Here is a 20,643-nt window from a genome sequence, read left to right as displayed (position 1 = left end):
TGCGCGTGCGGGAGGCGGGGCGGCTGCGCGGGCTGAGGGGACCCGGCTGAGGGGACGCGGCCACCCCCGGCGACCCCGGCCCTGCGCGGGAGCCGCCGCCGGCAGGTCAGTAGGGACGGCCGTGGGACCTCCGCCTCTCATCGGCCGTGGCGGGCATGGAGCCGACGGGCGGCTGTGGGTGCTTTGGCCCGCCCGTGAGGGGGGCTGGGGGAGCCGCCGGAGCTCACGGGGGGTGAGGGGGAAGAACCGGATGAGTGAGGGTCTAAGTGCTTGGCTTTCGGTGTTCTCCATTATATGTCTTTCCACGGTTCCCCAAAAGCGATATTTCATGGCTTCTTAGTTCTACTTATTTGTCTTTTCTGTATGACCACTTAATGTTCCCTTGTCAAGCAGGTGATTTATCATAGCGTGGTTTTCTGATACTTCTGTCCAGGTTTCCACATTCAGTTCCCCGTTCCTAGGGAACTAAGTCTCTTATTTCGAGGTGGAAAAAAGAAGCCCCGACCCTGGGTTGAAGACACCGGGGCCATGTGCCTTGTGAGGCGCCATTCATTCCAGTCCTCTGGAAAACCAGCCCTAGAATGGAAAGGAGGGAAAGGCAGGGCAAATATAAATAAAAGAGCTCCTGCTCTCTACAGTAGTGGCCTTCAACTTCTTTGGTTGCCCATTTCTGTCAATAAAGAACACTTTTTATCATTCATCTCTTATGTATGTAAATGTATTGATTTATCAGTTATATACAGGTAGTACTGTACCGATATATACTTTATAAAACATACTCAGATGTAGAAATTGAGAAAGGATAAGACAAAAATGAAGTAAACAGTAGTTTAAAACATTATTTCCTAAAGCTTCAAAAAAATGTAGCTTTTTGATTCGCCTTGGACCCCCTTGACTACTTTAATGGCGATGTATGTTATTCTGAAGTGATCATTTTTCATAGGTTTTCTTTTTTAATCCTGGCTGCGTGTGCAGGGGCACAACCTATTTGAAGATAGTGAAATGTTAATGAAACTGTTTTACTGTGTCTTAGCTTTTCTCACACCTGTATCATATGCCTGTTTGAAGGGTTGAGATATTCAGTATTTCTAGAATTCTATCACTTGGTGGCAAATACTGTAACTTCAAAGTTCAGGAAATTGAGGGAAAGTGATAATTTTTTCCCCCTGTTCCTAAGAAATCTGGCATGTCTTGAAATAGAAGTTGAGAAGTTTGGCTTAGAAATGGTGTCTAAAACAGAGTATTTGGATTAGTCTTTCAAATCCTAAGTTAACTTTTATATAGTATCTCAGCGGTTTTCAAAACAGAAAAATGAGGGATTGTGTGATCTGACCACACCATCTTGGTTATAAATGGAATTTTTGTTCCTTTGGTTGCCCATGGTGGGGGACACAGAGGGTATGTGGTGGTAGCCTTTCATGGCTCAGAAAAGGGAGAAGAGAATTGTGTTCCTTTGTGACATTCCTTTAGCACCTGAGGCTTGAGTCCAGCTCCTGTGTGTACCTGACAGAATATAACAATTTCTGGTGCTTTGCTATAAAGCACCCACAAGTGGAGAGATTCTCACTGTTTTCCACCTTCTGCTCTTGCAGGGCGTCTCCCCTGCCAAAGCTCAGGCCTCCTGTGAGTGGGTGGCCAGGACTGCCCCGAGAGCTGAGGAGAGGTGCTGATTTCCCTGTGCTGCTGGACTGCTGAATGCCAGCACCGACTGTGAGCTGTGGTGTTGCTAGTATGGCATGACGATGTTACTCTAAGTAGCAGAGCATGGGAATGGAGAAAATTGAGCACTAATATGTTTGGGTTAACTTTGTAACCTTATTAGTGTGTCTGTTCCCCGTGTAGTTAAAATAAAGGGTCACTCATTCCAGTGTGCCCCACTAACAGTCTATCTCCTCACCTCCCTCAGCAGCTCAGCCTTCTGTGTTAATTGCTTCTCCTTGACTAAATAGGAAGTGTTTTAGGACCAGTTCTTCAATGAGATTTTTCTCAGGCTTACAGCCTCATACAAGTTTCTGAATTCTTGCTGTACTTCCTGCCCTCTCCAGGCTGTGGGTGAAAAGTTTAAGTATTCCTGCTCACCATTGCTGCAGTGCACACAGAGCTGTGCTTGTTTTTTTGAGTGTTGTGGCATGAGCTGTGAGGAATTGTTAGAGCACAGGTGAAGAGGCTGCACTCAAAAGAATGGAGTCACTCTTGATAGTCATCTGTGGGAGAGCTGGGTGACTCAAGGGACCCTGCCTTTACAATTTTGAGGACAGTAGGTGAATACAGAAATGTTGTCCTTTTTTTTTTTTTTCCGGTTGTTCATATACCTTTAATAAAATGCTGTTTCAATCTATAATGTGATTGACTAGGGAGTCCCAAAATGAAGTTGCTTTCTGTGTTCCTTCTAGCTTTTTTCATTTTTTACTTCCATGATTTCCCTTAGAAAAAGAGGAGGAATGTTAAACTGCTATTTTTAAGAGAAGAAGAGTGATTAATGAAATAACTTCAACACTAAGTAAGTGTTAAGTGTTCACAAGGTATGAATTCCTAACTATAGTTTGTTTTCAGAAATCACTGTTTTTTTTTCAGGGGATTAGTTTATAAAAGCAGGTAGGGCTAGTTGATGGCTATTTGAAATACACAGTCAAGTGGTAGCTAAAGCTGTATTGGTGTAGGTCAGGCTCCATTGGCATATTGTCTTGTTGTCTGACTCCAGGAGTGGCTTCTTTCTTCTTCCCATCCAGTGCCATCAGCAGCACAGCTGTTGGCTCTAATGGCACCTGTTAGTTTTTGCTGGGAGTTGGACTCAATGGCCCTTGTGGGTCCCTTCTAAATCAGCATATTCTGTGATTCTGTGGTGCAAACTTGTAGTCTGATACTGGACCTTGAATTCTGTGGACAAAACAGTCAGATCTGAGTTTGTGCATGTACTGACAGTGTTACTGTCAGTGGGACAGGTCTAGTGATAAGCATTTTATTACCAGACTAGTCTATTTTAATCTATTGTATAATGAGATTGTGGGGATGTATATGGTAAAGCTATTTGTATGCACATTAATCCCACAGAGGATTAATTCTTATTAAAGGAATAACTTGAATTGTTCATAGCTGTTAGGGGCAAAGCTGACACTGACATTTGATTTCTGAAGGTCTGCTTGATACTGGTTTGACAAGGACAGCTTGTGATAAATTGCAGCTACAGCTACTTTTGAGTGACTGTGTTTATTTGGGAGAAATCTTCATTCTGTGTTACAGGGAAACAAAACCACTTAAATGTGGAATACCTGAATTTCTTCCAAGTTCTAAATTTATTAGAAAATCTTCCTTGTTCCTTGACCTTACTTTTGCAAGTTCAGATGTACTTAGGAAAAAACCTGTCTTTCAGAAACATTAGGAACATTATTGGCAAGAGTGTTTTCATAGTAAATACGTTAAAAGGAGACTGTGCTGTGTTGTCTTCAAAGAAGGCTAATTAATGATTTTAACCTAGAAACAAATAATTCTGCACTGTTTTGCAGGGTACTGTGGTAAGAGCTGACTTTGACTGACTGGTTTCAGTCTTTTGGACCATACATTTCTCCTGGTATACAGTGAATTGCAAAATAAACCTTATATTTCACTGTTTCTGAAATTCTCATGACTTGGATTGTTTATACTGTTTCTTCATGTCAAAGGGAATGTAAATCTAAGACATTGGAATGTGCCTTTTGTGCATCATTTCTGGGATAAGTAATGAGGTGGACAGTGGACAACCTTAGCCTGCAGCTCAGGATACTGTGATAGCATGAAAATGGCAAAGGGTGGTTTAGTCACAAGATTGAGTGGCAGAAGGCTTTGTTGCTGACAATAAAAATGTGTGAAGTGCATAAGAGAATGAGGATAGTCAAAGTATTGGTTATTAGTTGACTTCAGAAGGCTTAAGACTGACAGGATTTGTTTCTGGATCCTTTTTTCCATTTTTTTTTCTTCCCCTAACAAGTGCAAAACACACAGGATTTCTCAGCAATTTAGTGAATTAACAGGGGAAAAGTCTACTTTTGTTTTATTCTTGTGTTCAAATACAAAAAGATGATAAATTCATAGCTTTAATTATACAGTGGTGTCTGAAGGATTGTTTGCAGCCAGAAGAAATTCAACAGTTTTCAACTGCCCTTCAAAATGTCACCTGTAGAACTTGCCAGGCTTTGTTTGGAGGGGTTCTCAGACAGTCTGAATCAAATGGTGGTTGAGGTACGTCTGCCTTAGCTGTGTCTGTTCTGTAGTTCCTTTTATTTCAGGTAAGTGGTATAGCATGAATTAGTGGGGTTTTTGTGAATTTTTGTGTTTTTTACTTAAGAAATAAACTATTAGTTCCTCTTGGGATTCCCTTGGCTGCTGTTTTGAAGCCTTAGACATAAGGTGGTGTGTTTCTGAACTCTGGAGTATTGTTTGCTGAAATCTAGTAATTGACAAAACATTTAGTAATGAAAATGAAAGAGATTTTGGGAGAATGGACTTTGTGTAAGAATAGGATAAGTAATCTCAGGCTGATATCCAGGCCATAATTATATGTTCATCAAAGGTTGAATTTCTGATGTAACAGAATTAGTGTCCCATACCAGTATTGAGGATGTGCTGTGCTTAAAAATATATGGAAAGTGTCAGTCTGAAAAGCAGTGGAGAGAGAGCTGTGGCAAAACAAGTTCCGGTAATAGTATGAGACTATACAGGAGAGAAAACAGATCAACACTGAGTGAAGTACTGGAAACAGTAAACTGTGAATCTTCTCTCACACTTTAAAATCTGGAGTTTGCTAACATTGCATTTCTGTCAGGAAAACTGGGGAGCGAGGAGGGTGTTCCCAGTGCAGGATAATGGCACATGGAGGTAAGAGAAGAAAGCTTGGAGTACAGTGTCGTTTTAAGGGTGTTGTTTCCTTACTTGTATTCTAAACATTTTCTCTGGGTTCTGCTCTTATTTCCCACTTTTCCCCATCTTACTTTAAGAATAGTCTGCCCTGTTTGAATTTTCACGTATCCAGGATATTGAAAAAGACAGCTTCTGATACCTAAAAGATAAAAAAGTAAGACTTACTGAAGAAGGATATTCCATTTAAAGCTATCATCTCTTCAAATATACAAGCATCTTGTTGGAATATCTCAATAATCACAAATTCTGTGGGATTTCTGGAGCAGAGTAGCAAATCTTCAGAGTCTCCTAAAGTCCTGAAATGTAGGTGTATTGGAATGCATTTTTTTCCAGCCCTGACATTTAGTCAGTAGCTATCATAGGTAACCTGCTAAAATCTTTTGGAGCAGAGTGCTGGCTCAGGATGCATTTACTGCGGTATGTTTTAGTTGCTATTGCTCATGACTCATACTGCTGCTGAAATGAAATTGAGATAACCAATATTTGACTAAATTCTCAGAGTTTCAATATGTGGGAAACATGACAGAATAGACTTCAACTACTCTTTGCTGAACTTAAGATAGGAAATTGCTGCTGTAAGATATGACAAGCCAGTATAATAAATAATAAGAAAAAATGAATCAGAGTTGTAGAATTGAAGTTATTTTTCCAGACTTATGGGGAAGAATCTCATATTTCATCAGGAGAATAAATGTTTTGCTTTAGATTGGAAAGTGGGGGGGGAAGTTTATGATATATCAATTTATGATATAATCTGAATTTTTTCTGGTAATCATTTTGTCCCACTTAAGACTCTTTTGGGGCCCTCTGTTACTGGAATAGCTTCAAATGTTCTTTGTTTCTGGCAGCAGTAGAATTTTAGGGAGAGTTGAATCACAGCCTGTGGAGTTAAAGCAATGTACATCACTAACTCCTGGCTGTGTTACTCACATCCCTTTTTCTTCTGCCAGCTGCTTGTTGGATCCTTTGCTGAGCCATTTCACCCTTTCATTTGGCATAAACTAATTTGGTAAATGAACTAAATACTCTTCTGTTTCTTCAGCATGCTGAACCACTATGTGATTTGTCCAGGGAACAGGTGCCAGGCTGAAAGATGATGCTCTAGGAGTAGTTGGTAGCTCAACAGGCTTAGGCTGCAGTGAAATTGTAGCCTTAGGCAGTGGACAGCTGGTGTCTGCACCTTCCAGCACCTGGCTTGTCCTCATGCAGGCAGAGGACCTTTCTGGATGCTCCTCTTGATATCTTGTAAAAACTACAGCCCACTGCTGGCAGAATGAATCAAAAAAGTTATCTTGGGTGATTGGAGGTGGCTCTTAAAGCTTAATACGGCTTTACCACGCATGGCAGTGGGAGTTCCCATGCACATTCTTTTTTTAATAAGCTCTGGTATTTCTTTGAGCCCTTTCTTTCAGCTGTGTCTAGTTGAAGATACTGTGCGAGTATCCTCACCAGTGTCCTCGCTTTCCTGGGATTCTCCCAAAGGGAAGAATTAGGGAGCTAAATGGCTCTATAAAATGTCCAATAAGCTGTGGAGATTGCTGTAACCAGCTGAGAAAGAGGAGAGGACAAGACCTTCCTCTCTGCAGCAGCGTGTTACTGCTTTGTAAGCTATTCTTTAATCTAGGTTGTATCAAAACATGCAAAGCTTGAACATTAGAGAAATACAATTTTCAGGCCTCTTCCAAATTATGGCACTAGTATTTTGCCAGTTTCCCATTCTTTGTCAGTTGATAGCAGTGTATAAATCATGTGACATCATCAGGGTTCTATAAATCGTTCACTAACACCAAACATTTACTTGAAATGTAGAGGCACAAATACTTTTTTCTTAAAGCTCCATATATAGGAAAAAGAAAGTGAGAGAAAAGCTTCTGAATCATATTAGTTTGATCCCTGCTTTTTCAATGTGAATTTCAAGTAACAAATAGTGCATGATTCATACTGCTTGCTGAAATTTGATGGCTTTGAACAAAATGCCATCAATTTAAAACTTCTTGGTTATTTGTGGAGAGGTAATGTGACAAGTGCTTTTTCAGTAGTTGTGGTTGACTAACCTGGTTCAGCTTTCTGTTTTTAAAGAATGTACTCAAGCAAACCAGGCTTGATATTTGGTCACATTAAAAGGAGTATAGCTCTGGATGGGTGTAGGCTGGAAAAGCCTCCTTGGAAGCTTTGACATGAAGAGGTGTTGGAGGTGACTGGATAATCCAGCTTGGGAACATTAGCATTTAGTGAAGCTTGAGCAGCTAAGCCTTAGGTATAAATAAGAGTACAGAAGAATCTCAACAGACAAGGTATAACTCGTGTCTCCTGCAGCTGGCACTGAGACTGCTACAGCTACTTTGGAATTCAGAAAGAGTTGCTAGCACACTGGAAAAAGATCAGCTTCAACATGAGTTTAAGGAGTATTTTAACTCCTAAAAATACATGCAGGTGCAACTTTGTTTAACTTCTTGAGATGATACATTTATCAAATAACAACTTAATCAGAGTTTATAGATACAGGATCTTAGGTTATAGGGTCTAACCTGTGAAATCATAACAAAATCTATGTGACTGCTGCACTAAGAAGTTGTACAAATTTACTGTGTGCATAAGGGCCACATGGGACAGCTGCTGTACTGATGCTTCTTTAAAACAAGACTGGGTAACCATGATAAAGGTTTGAATTCCTCTGTCTTTCTGTTTTTTAGCAGAGGGTAGTTCCTGATGTTTAATGGGTGACAATGGTCACAGTCATCCCCTCTGGCCTGTGCCTGTACTGCAGATTTTATAAGGAAATAAGCTTCTTTAGTTCTGGTCCAGGAAATTTTTTGAAAGTACAGAAACTTTGCAGGTATTTGTATTAAACTAACCAAGTTGTCTTTGTCTTGACATAAGATTTGATTGCTCTTCTGTTTATATTTCGATATAGAAAGCTATAGAATTATCAACTGCAATTAAACTTAGACTGTGAGACTTCATGTGAATTGTTTTGAATGTGTAACGATTTGAAGATTTTCCAAATATCAAAGATACTTTTCTTGAGAAATCTTTTCTGTTAATATTATTTTAACCTTCAAAAACTTAAAGTTCATTGCAAGTATGAAAAACTGTGAACTCTTATTACACAATAATAATTGCATACTTGCATTTTCTCTATAGAAATACAGTTTACATGTTTGGAATTTTTTAGGCAAGTTATTTATATAATTTTATTGCCACTTGTAAAAACATACATTCTGTCCCAAAGTAATTTCAACAGAATATTTCTCAAGGGAATTACAGAACAGACATTTATCAGGAGGGGTTTGCAAGGCATGCAGAAAATAACAGATCACACAGAACTTTTCAGCATGTTCCTTGAGTTTTTGTTCTCACATTGCTGCTACATGGAAAAGTACTGATATTCAAATAACCACATACAAAGAGTTTACAGTTTTATAGCGAGGAAGAGTGGGAAGACAGATTTCAAATGCATACTAAAGGCTGAATATTTTAAAGAAAAAGATAACCTTCAGCTTTTATCTTAGTGTCTTTATATTATAGACTTCTGGGAATTACATTAGAGAAGTGTTTTTTCTTTATTGATGCACAATTCCTTATTCTCAAGTCTGAGATCTGTAATGTTTGTCAGCTTAGTGTCTATCATTGACTTTTTATGGAGACATTTGACTAATGCTATATAAATGTAGGTACCTACTACTCTCTAACTCTGATGCATGGTTGGGTGTTTTCCTTCCAGCATGTGCAAATGTAGATCAGTGACTGATCAGTAGAAGACTCTGGGCAAGTGATGAGTCAGAACTGTGATAATGCAGCAGTATATTCCCTGAAAGTTAACCTAGAAAAGGTCTGTCCTGAAGAAAAATTTTGGTCAAATCAGTTGTCAATCTGTAATAGGAAATGTATCTGTCATATTTATAGTTTTGAGACTTGTGTGTCTCTGCTTCTGAACTGCTTGGTAGCATCTCAGTTCTGTGGATGTATTTTTATACCATTGCAAATAAAATACAGAAATTTGGGCAATTGGAGGTTTTGCAGATCAGATCAAGGAGTTTTCTTGCATTTGCTGTGACTTGCAACTAGTAATTTAGCATTTAATAATAATTATTATTTATTTAAATTAATTAATAATTTAATAAATTTAGCATTTGAAAGGTAAATGAAATGCAAAGAAGTACAACAACATTGACAGAACCAGACAAGAATTAGAATGGCAATTTATTGAAAGAATAGAGAAATGTCAAATCAGTGAAACTGTTGACAAATCAGTTGCTTTTTGGGTATTGAACGTAGAGCGGGGGTTGCAAATGTGTTAACCACTGAAGTGGTTATTCAGGTAGGGCTCGAGTATCACTGCAAAGATGGTTTCATGCTGCTGGTGGCAGGAGTGTTAGCTGGTGATTCATAATCCAGCTTTGGCACAGGATGTCTCTTCAATTTTTCATATAGTGCTGACTATTTCTTTTAAGATTTAAAGCCCTTTTGTCATGCAGATAACAATATATCCTCTGTCAGGCCAGAAAAGAGAACTTCCTTTGCTCATGTGCAGTGAAGGGCTTGATGTTCCAATATCATTTTGGTCCCTCAGTCATCTGCCCCTATAATCTTGTGAAAGTGTGTGCAGTTCATTTTGCTGTGCCCTCCATTTGAAGGACAGATTAAACAAGTGGACTAGTTAGTAGAATGGCAAACACAGCAGCCTTGAGCTAAGCTTTCCATTTGAAGAAAAGAAAAAGAACCTGCTTAAAGCTGCTACTGAATTAAACTTCCTTGAAATCACTGGAAGCTGGGTTCTGTGAAGTGAGCCTAACATGGGGCTCCCCTTGGAAATGGCAGTTTGTCATTGTTTTTTAGAGTTTGTTGAAATGTTTTGAGTTGGAGTAAATACTGCTTATTGTACTCAGAGTTGAGAGTAGATCTGAGCTTAATTTGAAGGGTGAGGAAGTCTTTGATTAGGGGCAGTATTGGAAGTAACTAATAGGAGAGAAGATCCTGGATTCCTTGCTACAGTTGTTCTTGATGGATTTTCTGGTTAATAGATGAATAAAGTGAAAACTTTCTCTCTGTGCCAGTGTCCTTTTCTTCTCCTGTCCCTCCAGCTTTGTCAGGTCTGGGGGAAGTGTTGTCTGATACACCTCTGTTCCTATGGCCACTGTAAGTGCTTTTTCAACTGTTTTTGTCCTGTCTTCCATCCATCACTGTGTCCTGAGAATAAGCAGTGCTTGTTTCTTCAACTCTTGGTAACCTTCCTAGCAAAAAACCAAAGCAGTTGGGGGCATTTGATGATTTAAATCAGTGTTGATCATGATTTGAGCCAGACAGTGTAACATGGTGTCTGCCATAAAGATGACCTTCACCTTAGTTGTGAGTAGGTGTTGGGGTCAAACAACCTCTAGAAGCCACTTCTAGTCTAAACTTGGAATCATTAAATGCAAAGGATGCAAGAGATATATTTCTTGATTTCTCAGAGTAGGTTTAATTCAGTGAAGCAGAAAATGTGGACTTTCTCACATGGTTTCTGTTTTCCCTATAGCCAGGCAGGGGCAGCCAACAAAGAAATTGTGGTGACTAGGCATGTGCTTGGGTGGGTGGATCTTAATCAGCAAAACTAAATGGAATCTTTAGATTTTTATTTTTTTTGTATGCTTAGGAGATACTTATGATAAAATGTGTAACTATTGAGTGATGTCAGCAAGTGTTATTGAGAAAGGCATTTTAAACAGAAATACAAATGACTTCATGCTGATTAAGACATGGGTACTTGAGTAGAAGAAAATTTCATTGTGAAGAGAATTAATGTTTTTTCTTTTTGTTAATTGAACTGTTAGCTGTAAATGAAATACACTTGTCAAAAGCTACAATTTTTACATACTGAAATTCAAACAGGGTCTCCTATTCAGCTTGGTTACTTGGCACAGTTTCAAATAATAAGCTGTTTGTTTCCTACATGCTAAACTCCAAGACCTGGGCTTGCTGTGCTGTGAATGGGAGGTGTTAAGTAGAGATTGGTGCAGTATCTTCTTCCAGGATTCTTTATTTACACAGTGCAACCTGCTCTGAGGTTTACTCATTGCCATTCCTGATCAGGCAGCAGTGGGACTGGTAACTTGTATTTTGGGGATGTCCTCAGTGTTGAAGGATCAGTGTGTGCTGCTTATAGAAGCCGGGTAAGGCTTCACTCAAACTTAACACTCTCTTCTGATGAAAAACAAAGCTCAACTGAGATGTGAGCTGAACCTGGTGAATTCTTTTTGGTGATTTTACCATGGAGCTTTGGAATGCTATGTCCATATTTTGTCTGGAGTTATACATAGATGACCCTTTCTAGAGGTCAGGAAACAGGGTGGGAATTAGCTGTTCTGGGAGACTGTTAAAGACCAGGAAAAACAAGCTTCCATTACTGTAATAAATGTTTTATTTTGGGACATCTGTAAGCTCAAATATTATTAAAGTTTTCATAAAATCTGAAGATTTTTTACTTTTAAAAATACGATGTTTAAAAAGCAACATCATGCTTTTTTTGCCTTTGTTTTGGAAGATGTAGGGAGTAGAAAAATATAAATGAGTGCTTTTTCAGAGGAGTATTTTTAAATGAAAAGGGAGTGCTGGTGACTGAGAATGCAGTTGTCTAACTCAGAAAGCTGTTGAGCTAACTTTGGGGATTAAATGTAGTATTTGATCCTCAGCTAATCTGTGTGCTTACTTTTAACGGAGTGCAAAAGGTAATCAAAGAAAGTAACTTTTCTGTGCTTGCACTTCTGCTGTAAAATGTTTAGGCTCCACAAATCAAAAAAGATGTGGTCCCTGAACTGTTGTTTTCCACCAATTGGCTTTGTCTGTTTCTGCTCAAGGCAATGAACTTCAGGTTATGGTATTATACTGAGGTGAAACCTATGTTGTAGCCCTTTTGAAAATAGAAATGTTTTTCCACTTTCCCACTGTTCAATGCTGTGTAAACCACAGTGTTGCTGACCTTTTGCAAGGATCACAAAGACTTTAGCTCTCACTTCTCTTTGCAGTAAGAATTGTATGATGTGTATTCAGGTCAGAGTTTCAGAGAGACTTGAGATCTCAGAAACCAACCAAAGACTAACAATTAGTTGAGATGTCCAAAATAAAGGTTAAGATTGGTAGTGCTTCAAAGTTTGTTTCTGAAGTTTGGTTGTATTCTTAGCTTTAAGATATTTCCTTTATGACCTTTAAACCAGCTGTGCATCTCTACCCATATATAGGGGTATTGGGATAATGTTTCTTCTTTAGCTCAGAGGAACCATATTTACTTAACAAATATATATAGAAATGAAATCATGCAAAAGAAATGTAAAAGCAGTATAAATCTGCTGTTTGCTAAATATGGTAAGTACTCAAACCTGAATGCCAGAATATCTTTCAGAACACTTGTAACTAAACATAAATTAGGAATCTTTCCAAGTGCAAGTGTTTGAAGACGTTGTGTTGTGTGAGACCTCCATCCTCATGTCTGTTCAATCATCAACCAATTTGAAAAGATTTACATTTTCTTTTAAATTTATTGAGTGCATTGATCAACTCTATTTTTCAAAGCTTGTGCATGTTTCCCACCTGCAGTTTCATGTTTCCAGCATATGGGGAGCAGCTGTGGAAGAGGGGAGTTGGAAGAGCAGGTGAAGTCTTGGATATGCTTTTCCCAGGTTCTTCTTTGCTCTTTGGCTCCAAACTCTAGGCAGTGATGTTCTGCTCTTAGGGTGTTCCCCTCACCTCTTTTGCCTTCTTGCCTATGATATGACAGGAGATGCACAAAAAAGAGATTGCAGGATGAAGTTCACCACTGCCCTCAGAGCAGTTTCTTTGGGCTACTGGAAATGGTTTGAGGATCAGATGCAATTTTGCAAATGTTTAGCTGTTGTTCCAAACACTCAGCCTAGGATATTTAGGCACACTGCTGTCATGGATGCTTTTTTCTCAATTCTACTTCAGCTCCAAAAGGAACTATTTTCATTACATATGCTACAGGTGTTCAAAAATGTCCCCTCTGCTTGCATATTTCCATCCCTCACATGCATCTCGATCTCTTATGTAGTGATTAACACTGGAGAGCAGTCAGACCAGTCCAGTGGTTTATGCTTTTGTTGTTTTCTACTCCTTGTTTTCCATTCATGATTCTAAATAATGTAATTTCCTCTTGCTTTTGAATGAAGATGAATATAGGGAAAGCTTTATTCTAACTTGTCTACGTTCTGCTGTTGATTTAAGTTAATTCTTTTATGGAGCCACAGAAGTACCTGGGTCTTGTATGATTTTAAATTTGAGCTCTCCCTTTGGCGCTGAGAGGGATATCCTGATATGTGCCTAGTTTAGAGCATAAAGTTCATATTTTTAAATTTTCCTGATTTTTTTTTTTTTTTCAATTAGTGTAGTCTTTTCCTCTTGTATCCATTTTAACACATTTTGTCTGTCAATTCAGACAGCTTTCAAATCTTGTTAACAGTGGTCAAAGGAGCTGTCTGCTGTTCCTGAAGAGGATGCTTTGGCAAGACTGGGCTGTCTTTGTTTCTTTTCTTTTCAGGAATCCAGACAAGGTTTTGTAAGCAATGTCCACTGATGTATTGATACTTACATGAACCTCTTGTCCATTCTTTTGTGCTCACTTTCCTTGTTAGTTTTTTCCATCAGTGTGTTTCCAAGGCTTTTACAGTTTTTATCCTGTGATGCCAGTGGTACTTTGTGGGACTGCAAGGAGAACCTTGGCTGAAAAGGGATTTTGGTACACTTCATGCAATGTACCTCTAAAGTTTCATTTCTGATAGATATGAAACTATTACCAGAGAGCTTTAATTAGAAACGAGCAGCCCAACCCAGTTCTTCACTATTCTTGCTGTTAGGAAGGATTTACTAATAGCAGTTCTGTTGTTCAGGTTTATATGTGTGTTATTTTGCACAGCTAAGGCTATCTAAAAATTGTGATTTCTTCTACAGATGGGTTTGAGTGCTCAGACTCATTGGTTTTATGTTGGAATAATGTGTGGCAACAGCAAGAAAATAAGAACAAAAATGTGTGGAAGCTGACATGTCATATTTTTTTCTAAAGATGGATCTTCTCTGAAAACAAAATGAGTTGCTTGTTTTGTGTGAGAATCACTGGCTCTTCCCACACTTCATTTCCTCTAACCTTTGTCCCTGTACCCATATCAGTGCATTTAAAATATCCAGTTCCATGCTGTCTTTGTGGCTTTTGAGGTCAGAGTAGATGCTTTTGTGTTGGGTCATGATGCCTGTGGTGAGTCATTCTTTTAAGTATATACTCAATCTCCTTCTCAGTATATTCTCACATCCAAAGTATTCGACCCCATATGCTGTAAAATGGCCCTAATGACTTGTTTTGGTGGGTATGTGCATGAAAAATTCCAATCTGTATTCCTCTGTGGCAGCAGTCAGAGCTTCCTCTTGCAGAATGTAAGTGAACTTGGAGTATATGCCCTACTCCTTTACAACTTCTGTGATAAATAAAGCTTTGAGGAAGAGCAGAAGTGCTAAAATGGCTTTAAAACAACTTTCCAATCTCATCAGGTGTGTGCAGTCTTCAATTATTTTATTTTCAAATATGTAACTTTGCATTTCACTGGCCAGTCACAATCAGGATTCCTTGCCATTCATTTATCTCTAGTTCAGAGTACTTTTTTGGCATTTTAAATCAAAGTACTCCTCAAGCATTAATTAATACTGTTTCTTCTTTCACTTGTGTGATGCTGGTAAATGTTTGAACCGGGTAAACACCATGAAAAACTTCAGTCTGTTCATTTACATTTTTTAATAAACTGCTTTGCTCGTGGCACTTTTATGTTTGCATTGCACAAACAGTGAGTGATTGAGTTTTAAAAATGATCAGAGGAATGGAACTTCAATTTTGAAGGGAAGTAACCATCTGCTCACTGCTGGGGGAGTTAGAGGGGTCTGGTGAGGTCTTGGGTGATTTATGGGTGCTGTGGTTTGAGAAGTGCTGCAGGTTGTGGGGTATTATGGGGTATCCCTTCTACCTCATTATTGGGAAAGGAGCTATTGGAAAACTTTGTCCTGTGAAATACAATGTCCTCAGATGCCAGAGAAATTTTCCGATAGCAGAGCAGGTGAAGAAGTAGACTAAATTGCATATAATAACTGGAAATTCAGAAGACATTTTTATGGGCAGATTACAGAAGCTGGTCCCATCCCATTAGTCATCTATTGGACTTACTTTAGATAGAGCAATTAATGAAAAAGAAAAAATTCTCAAGATTTATTTTGGGACTTATTTTTTGTGATGTGAATGGTTTCTATCTTCTCATGTGAGATCTGTAACACAAGAATTAAATTCATTTTTCAGAATTGTATTTGTTAATGGTATTAGTGTAAATGGCAATTGATGCTATCATGAATAAAGTTAATTCAGAATAAAATGAACTATCCTAATCCATAGGTAAGTAATACCTGCAGTGAAGGGCGAGATAGCAAAGCCTTCCTCTGGAAACCAGAGGTGACCACAGTTACTGGTTTTAGCTATCCAGGGATCGATAGCATAATTATTTTCATTGTGGACTTTTATTTTCCCTGAAGTGATCTAAAAAGCTGGTTTATTGGTAATGCCAAATTTCACTCTTGTATTTGAAGAGAGAGAATCAATGTGGGGCTGTTCTTGCCTTTGTCTGGAGAGTTGAGTATATACCTTTTCTGTGGCTTTCATTCCAGAGAACATCAAAGTTTTACATATATATATATATATATGTGTGTGTGTATATGTGAGATGTCTTGTATGTGCCTCATCATAAAGCTTTTATGTAAATAAGAGTAGAATGCAGAATTGAACACTTGTGTTTTTAAAATATATGTTTGCAGATGTTTGACAGCTGTTTCTAAGGTCAGAGTATGAAATGCTTTGTTAGTGTTTGCTGCAAAGACCCAATTAAACTAAACATAAACCTAAGCTTTACATCTTTCCCTTCTTTCCTTAAGCTGCTTGGAAATGCAGTGGAACTCTGAAATTTTTTCCTACTAGTCTCTATTTTTGTCTGTAGTATTTGTTTTTACTGGCAAGAAGTAAAAATAAAAGCAGTTGGCTATTCTCTGGTATATATTTTCTGGTTTGACAGAAAAACCTTTGTTCCATTAGGTTGAGCTTGCAATATTTGTAGTCACAAAAACCTTTGTCTAATGAGTTTCCTGTAGGGAAAAAGTCAAATCTGATTTCTTGCAGTGAAGTATGTTGGCTAACATGCTTCTGCTCCAGCTCAATGGCAGAAAAGGTTCTGTCAGAGGGAATCTGAACTTCCTCTGACAGCTCCAAAAGCATTGTGGTTTTAAGAGGAGATAGACTTACTTCAGTTTTGTTTCTGATGTTCTGGCTACATATGGAAATGCAGAGGAAGCGATGGTCCTGAGGGTTTTACTCTCAGTAAATCATCTGAATTTAGATTGTTTGCATTCTGAAGTGCTTGGATTCTGATGCTGAGATAAGGAATACCATGACTCTTCTGTAATGTAGGAGATGATTCTTTTTTTGTAATCTGTTAGCCTATGAATGGTAAAATTTGGACTTATTTACTCTGGCAAAGGGGGATGAGAGACTTGAGGAGAAAAATTCTCCACTCAGCAGTAACGTTTCTAAATCTAGAGCTGGTGATGAGGTAATTGGAACTCCTGCAGTGTTTTATAATCAGCCTGTAAGTTGGATTTCTGATGCTGGTTTCATATTTAAATATGCTTAACCATAATAAATAATACGTATTTATAATCTTACCTTGTAATTGAATGGCTAAAGATAATTTATTTTTTTTATTATTCATAAGATTATCTGTTGTATTATAACCATTGAAAGGGCAACATTGTTAAGGGCTGTTCATCCTTTTTCCAGTGTTCAGGGACATCTTAAGACTCAGCCTGGCCTTGGGATGAGAAGAGTCAGTCTGCATGTGACGGTGTCTCCTTAGTGACCAGAGCTGTGCAGAGTCACTCCTGTAGTGACTGCCTTGGCACAAGCACAGCAGGTTAGTTTTGTGGAAGCACTGAACATTCTGGATGTGCAGTGATTGCTGTGCTGAGGCTCTGGAGGAAACTTCACCAGAGTTGAGGCCCAGGCCAAGAGTGCCCACAGGGGGAAGAAGGGCTGCCTGTGGCTTGTGTGGGGGCAGTGTGAACATACTGCTCTGACTCCAGCTGGATCCTGAATGTGGGGATGCTGTGCTGAGGTGGTCTGCTAGATAAAATTGTTTGCAATTTTTAAATGGCATTTTTGCTGTTCCCGATGCTTGGACTGTGGCAAATTTTACCCTTCATTTATAGCATGTATAAAAAGCCCTTGAACTTTGTCATGCCTTACATGTGCTGCCCTATAGTAGTGCTGTGAACAGTTCAGACACAGTAGTGTTGTGAGAAGTGAGTCATTCTGTCTAGCTTCAGCCATGGATTTGTTCTCATCCTGATGGTAAAGCCACCTGCTTTTGAGTTTTCCTCTCTACTGTACTAATGTGATTAGAAATCATATAGTTGCTTTCAGTTTATGCAAAATGTAACTCAGCTACTTTATCTTTACTACTGGGATAATAATTACATATCATGGCCTACAAAAGGTAGTGTGAGAAGAAATTAAGAAAGTTTATTCAAGTCATATTCTGGTTTTGAATGGTTTTTAATTACCTACTGTTTGATCCTTGATGTGTGTAGTACCACGTAGATCATTTTGCTCTAGAAGTTTTGCTTTAATTTCCTGAGTAATTCTGTCAGACCATGTTGGTGCACTCTACAATTTTGTACAAGTATGATCTCTGTCACATGCAACCAAAGTGCCCAGCTGAAAAATTTAAACTGAAAGTTACAAAATACTATTGTCCACTTTCTGTATCATGAAGTAATGATTGATCAGGGAAGAGAGGGAAAGGAAAAGATGAATAAAGCTACATTTTTGATAATGTAGGATTTTTTTTAGGCTCATATGGAGGTTTAACTAATGCTAGTGTATGTGTTAGTTGAACCTTTGAAATCTTGTCAAATACTGCTGTTAATGAATCAATCAGTCTCTCTGTTCCTTCTTAGCTGGTTGCTTTCTTGAGCCAGCACAGCCAGCAGTGTAGCAGCACAGTGAACTCAGAGCTGCTCCAGTTTGAATTTGTTTTATTTGGAGGAGATGCTTCCCTGCGTTGAAGTGTAGGGCTGATAGGGTTTAACAGCAGTTTCAGTTTTGGTTTTGCATTTAGGTAGACATAGTTTAAAAATGAAAATGGGGAATATGCGCGAGCCATTAGAAAACAGTGTACATTGATTCTGTTGCCTTGAATTTAGTTAAATGTTTTTCAGTAAACATGGAACTCTGCAGTGGAGTTGAAACTAAGTAGCTAGTGATTTTGGAGCAGAGGCATGGGAGGGTTATCCCTGAGAAATGGGTCTGAAAGGCTTGTGTAGTTTCCCATCTGCTCTCAGTGAGTTTTAGGTGAACTGTTCTGTTTTCTTGCTCTCTGGAACTGATTAGAAGCCATTGTAAATTCACTGATGTTACTTTTTCTTTAGGATGTGGGTCAGCATCATCTGAAAGAGTTACTATCTAAAACATATGGGTTAAATTAAAAAAGTGTATGTTCTCCTGGCTTCCTGTGTTTGTGTTCTGTTTATATGTTGTTAAGGTTGGTGTCCAGCTGCCTTCCTGCAGTTTGAAAGTGAGCTTGGGCCAGATGTGAGCAGACAGATCAGGACCTGGTGAGAAGGTCACAGTGCTATCACAATAATTGCTTAGGCTTCCTTTTTTGAAAATCATAATTTAGGATTTTTGATGAATATTGTGTAACATGAAGCAGAACTTAATTTCCCTCTTAGATGATAACTGCTTGAAGCAATTTATGTTGTATGTTTAGAAGCTGTGCTTAAACAGCTTCCTGGGCAGTGAAGAGCATAATTTTCAAATCTGTTGAATTTTCAGATTTTTTATGATACCTGAAGTCCCAGCCTTTATGTAGTTTCTTTTCTATGTATGCAGATTCTTATCCATGTATTAGTATTTGTATTGTTTGTGCTGCCTTCTTTAAGGATTAAAATCATATTTCACCAGAATATCTCACTATTTTTCCTAACAGCATTATATTATTCGAGTTGTCTTTCTTTTCCTGTCAGAGATGCTGGTATTTGAAAAAAAACCCCATAATATGGAGTTGTGATTCATAGAACTGCAGATGTTGCTTGGAAGGGACATCTGGAGGGAGGTCATCTTAGTCCAGCCTCCCACTCAGAGCAAGACTATTGCCAGCACTAGTTTAGGTCAGTTACAGCTTTTAGCATTTAAAATCTTCCAGGATAGACTCCACCTCTCTGTATACACTTCCTGGTGTCCAGCCTGAACCTGCAAAGCCAGTATAACTGGGGAGAATTTGGTTATGTCACCTCTGCCACTTCCATCTAGTAGCTTTAGGCTCTCTGAGATTGGCCCTTGCCCCCCCCTCTCTGCCAGACTGAGCAGGCCCATTGCCCTCACCATCCCTTATCAGGCCAGATGCTTTAGATCCCTGAGCATCTTAAAAGCCCCTTGCTGGTCTGTCTCCAGATGTGCCATAGCTCTAAGGCTAAGCCCCAAAACCAGTCCCTGGTTTGTAATGGCAGTGCAGGAATTCATTTTCTTCACTGCTGGATGAACATATACTGTATACAAGTAAAGGTGTTCCTCTGCTAACAATCAATGTCTGTACCACCTATGAGTAGTCTGATTAGCTTTAATTATTTTCTAGATAGGGAGTCAGGATGATGGGATCATTAAGGGTGGTCCAAGGATCTCAGCAGCTGGAAAAGCAGAAGAGAAAAGGGTGAATGTCATCCATGTTGTACTTTTGATAGAGATCTGTAAAATCTGTAAGATGGAAGAAGCAGTGACCTTTGTCTGTAGAAAACATCTACCTTTGGAACTGGTGTGAGATGTGGGAAAACACATCTAATATTCAGAAGATGGAGCAGGATTTTATTCTCAGATCATTTGAATTTCACTGCTGAGTGGAAAACACACCAACCCAGGAGAAAGCAGAACAAGGTGATGGCTCTTCTCAGTCCCTTGAGGCCTAAAGCCCAAGTGTACTGGATGAAAGGGATGGCAGTAACTGAGTGTCTGCTCATCAAAGGTGACTCAGTAATTGAAAGAACAGGAATTTGAGTACTATGGCCCTTCAAAATGGCCTGAACTGGCAACTCATAATCATTGTGTGAGTTTGTTAAGGCTTTTTGTTTTAGTTAGGGTTTTTTTTCACTAAAATACAACAGTTTTGTATTTTAATAAGGAGGGAGATAAATTAATTAATCTTTGGATTTCATCTTTCACATTAAATTTCTGTGACAGGCCATGAGGTCACAAACGGAACTACTTCTAATTTGGGGGCAGTTTGTATTCAATGAGAAATACACAGTCTTTAAACCACTTGCTTCAGGAACTGTTCTATGGCATTGAAGGTAAAATACTCAAAATAGCTGTGTTATTTTACTTAGTGCTCAACTGCACACATAGATTAATTTAGAAAATCTGGACAAGGAATTATTAGTACAGTCTTAATTTAAAACTTCAGGAGGGACTTGGTTTCAGTTTTCTTTTGGGGTCAACACAAAACTCTGGTGAAGGGTGCACCATAAAGAGTAATCAGGCAGGTGGACTGGAAGAGCAGGATCTACCCACCTGTGTGCTGAATATGGTGAATGAAGGTTTGTCTTGAGGGATAAAACACAACTGCAGGGATTTCCAGCAGCACTGTGGCACTGGCACAGGGCTCAGTTCAAATGGAAACTTGGAATTGA

The 20,643-nt window shown here is 38.8% G+C and overlaps 1 protein-coding gene across 10 annotated transcripts in view; it reads left to right on the top strand.

The window, feature by feature from the left end:
• The window catches only part of HMG20A (high mobility group 20A), a 38,572-nt gene that overhangs the window by 215 nt on the left and 17,714 nt on the right, over positions 1-20,643 (top strand). The window contains exons 1-4 of one of the 10 annotated variants that reach the window (XM_015639252.3): positions 37-105; positions 16,742-16,874; positions 18,988-19,131; positions 20,195-20,304. The exons of 2 other annotated variants lie outside the window; for them this stretch is intronic. The gene's annotated coding sequence lies outside the window, so the exon portion shown is untranslated. Of the gene's footprint in view, positions 1-3; positions 106-1,592; positions 1,730-4,832; positions 4,852-16,741; positions 16,875-18,987; positions 19,132-20,194; positions 20,305-20,643 lie in introns of those variants that run through there. 7 more of the 10 variants (XM_033516962.1, XM_015639258.3, XM_015639256.3 and 4 more) reach the window with 7 other exon arrangements.

Source organism: Parus major, chromosome 10, assembly GCF_001522545.3.
Source record: "Parus major isolate Abel chromosome 10, Parus_major1.1, whole genome shotgun sequence".
In the NCBI taxonomy this organism is placed as follows: domain Eukaryota; kingdom Metazoa; phylum Chordata; class Aves; order Passeriformes; family Paridae; genus Parus; species Parus major.
Note: the sequence above shows the minus strand (reverse complement) of the source record. Positions and strands in the feature narration are given on the sequence as shown.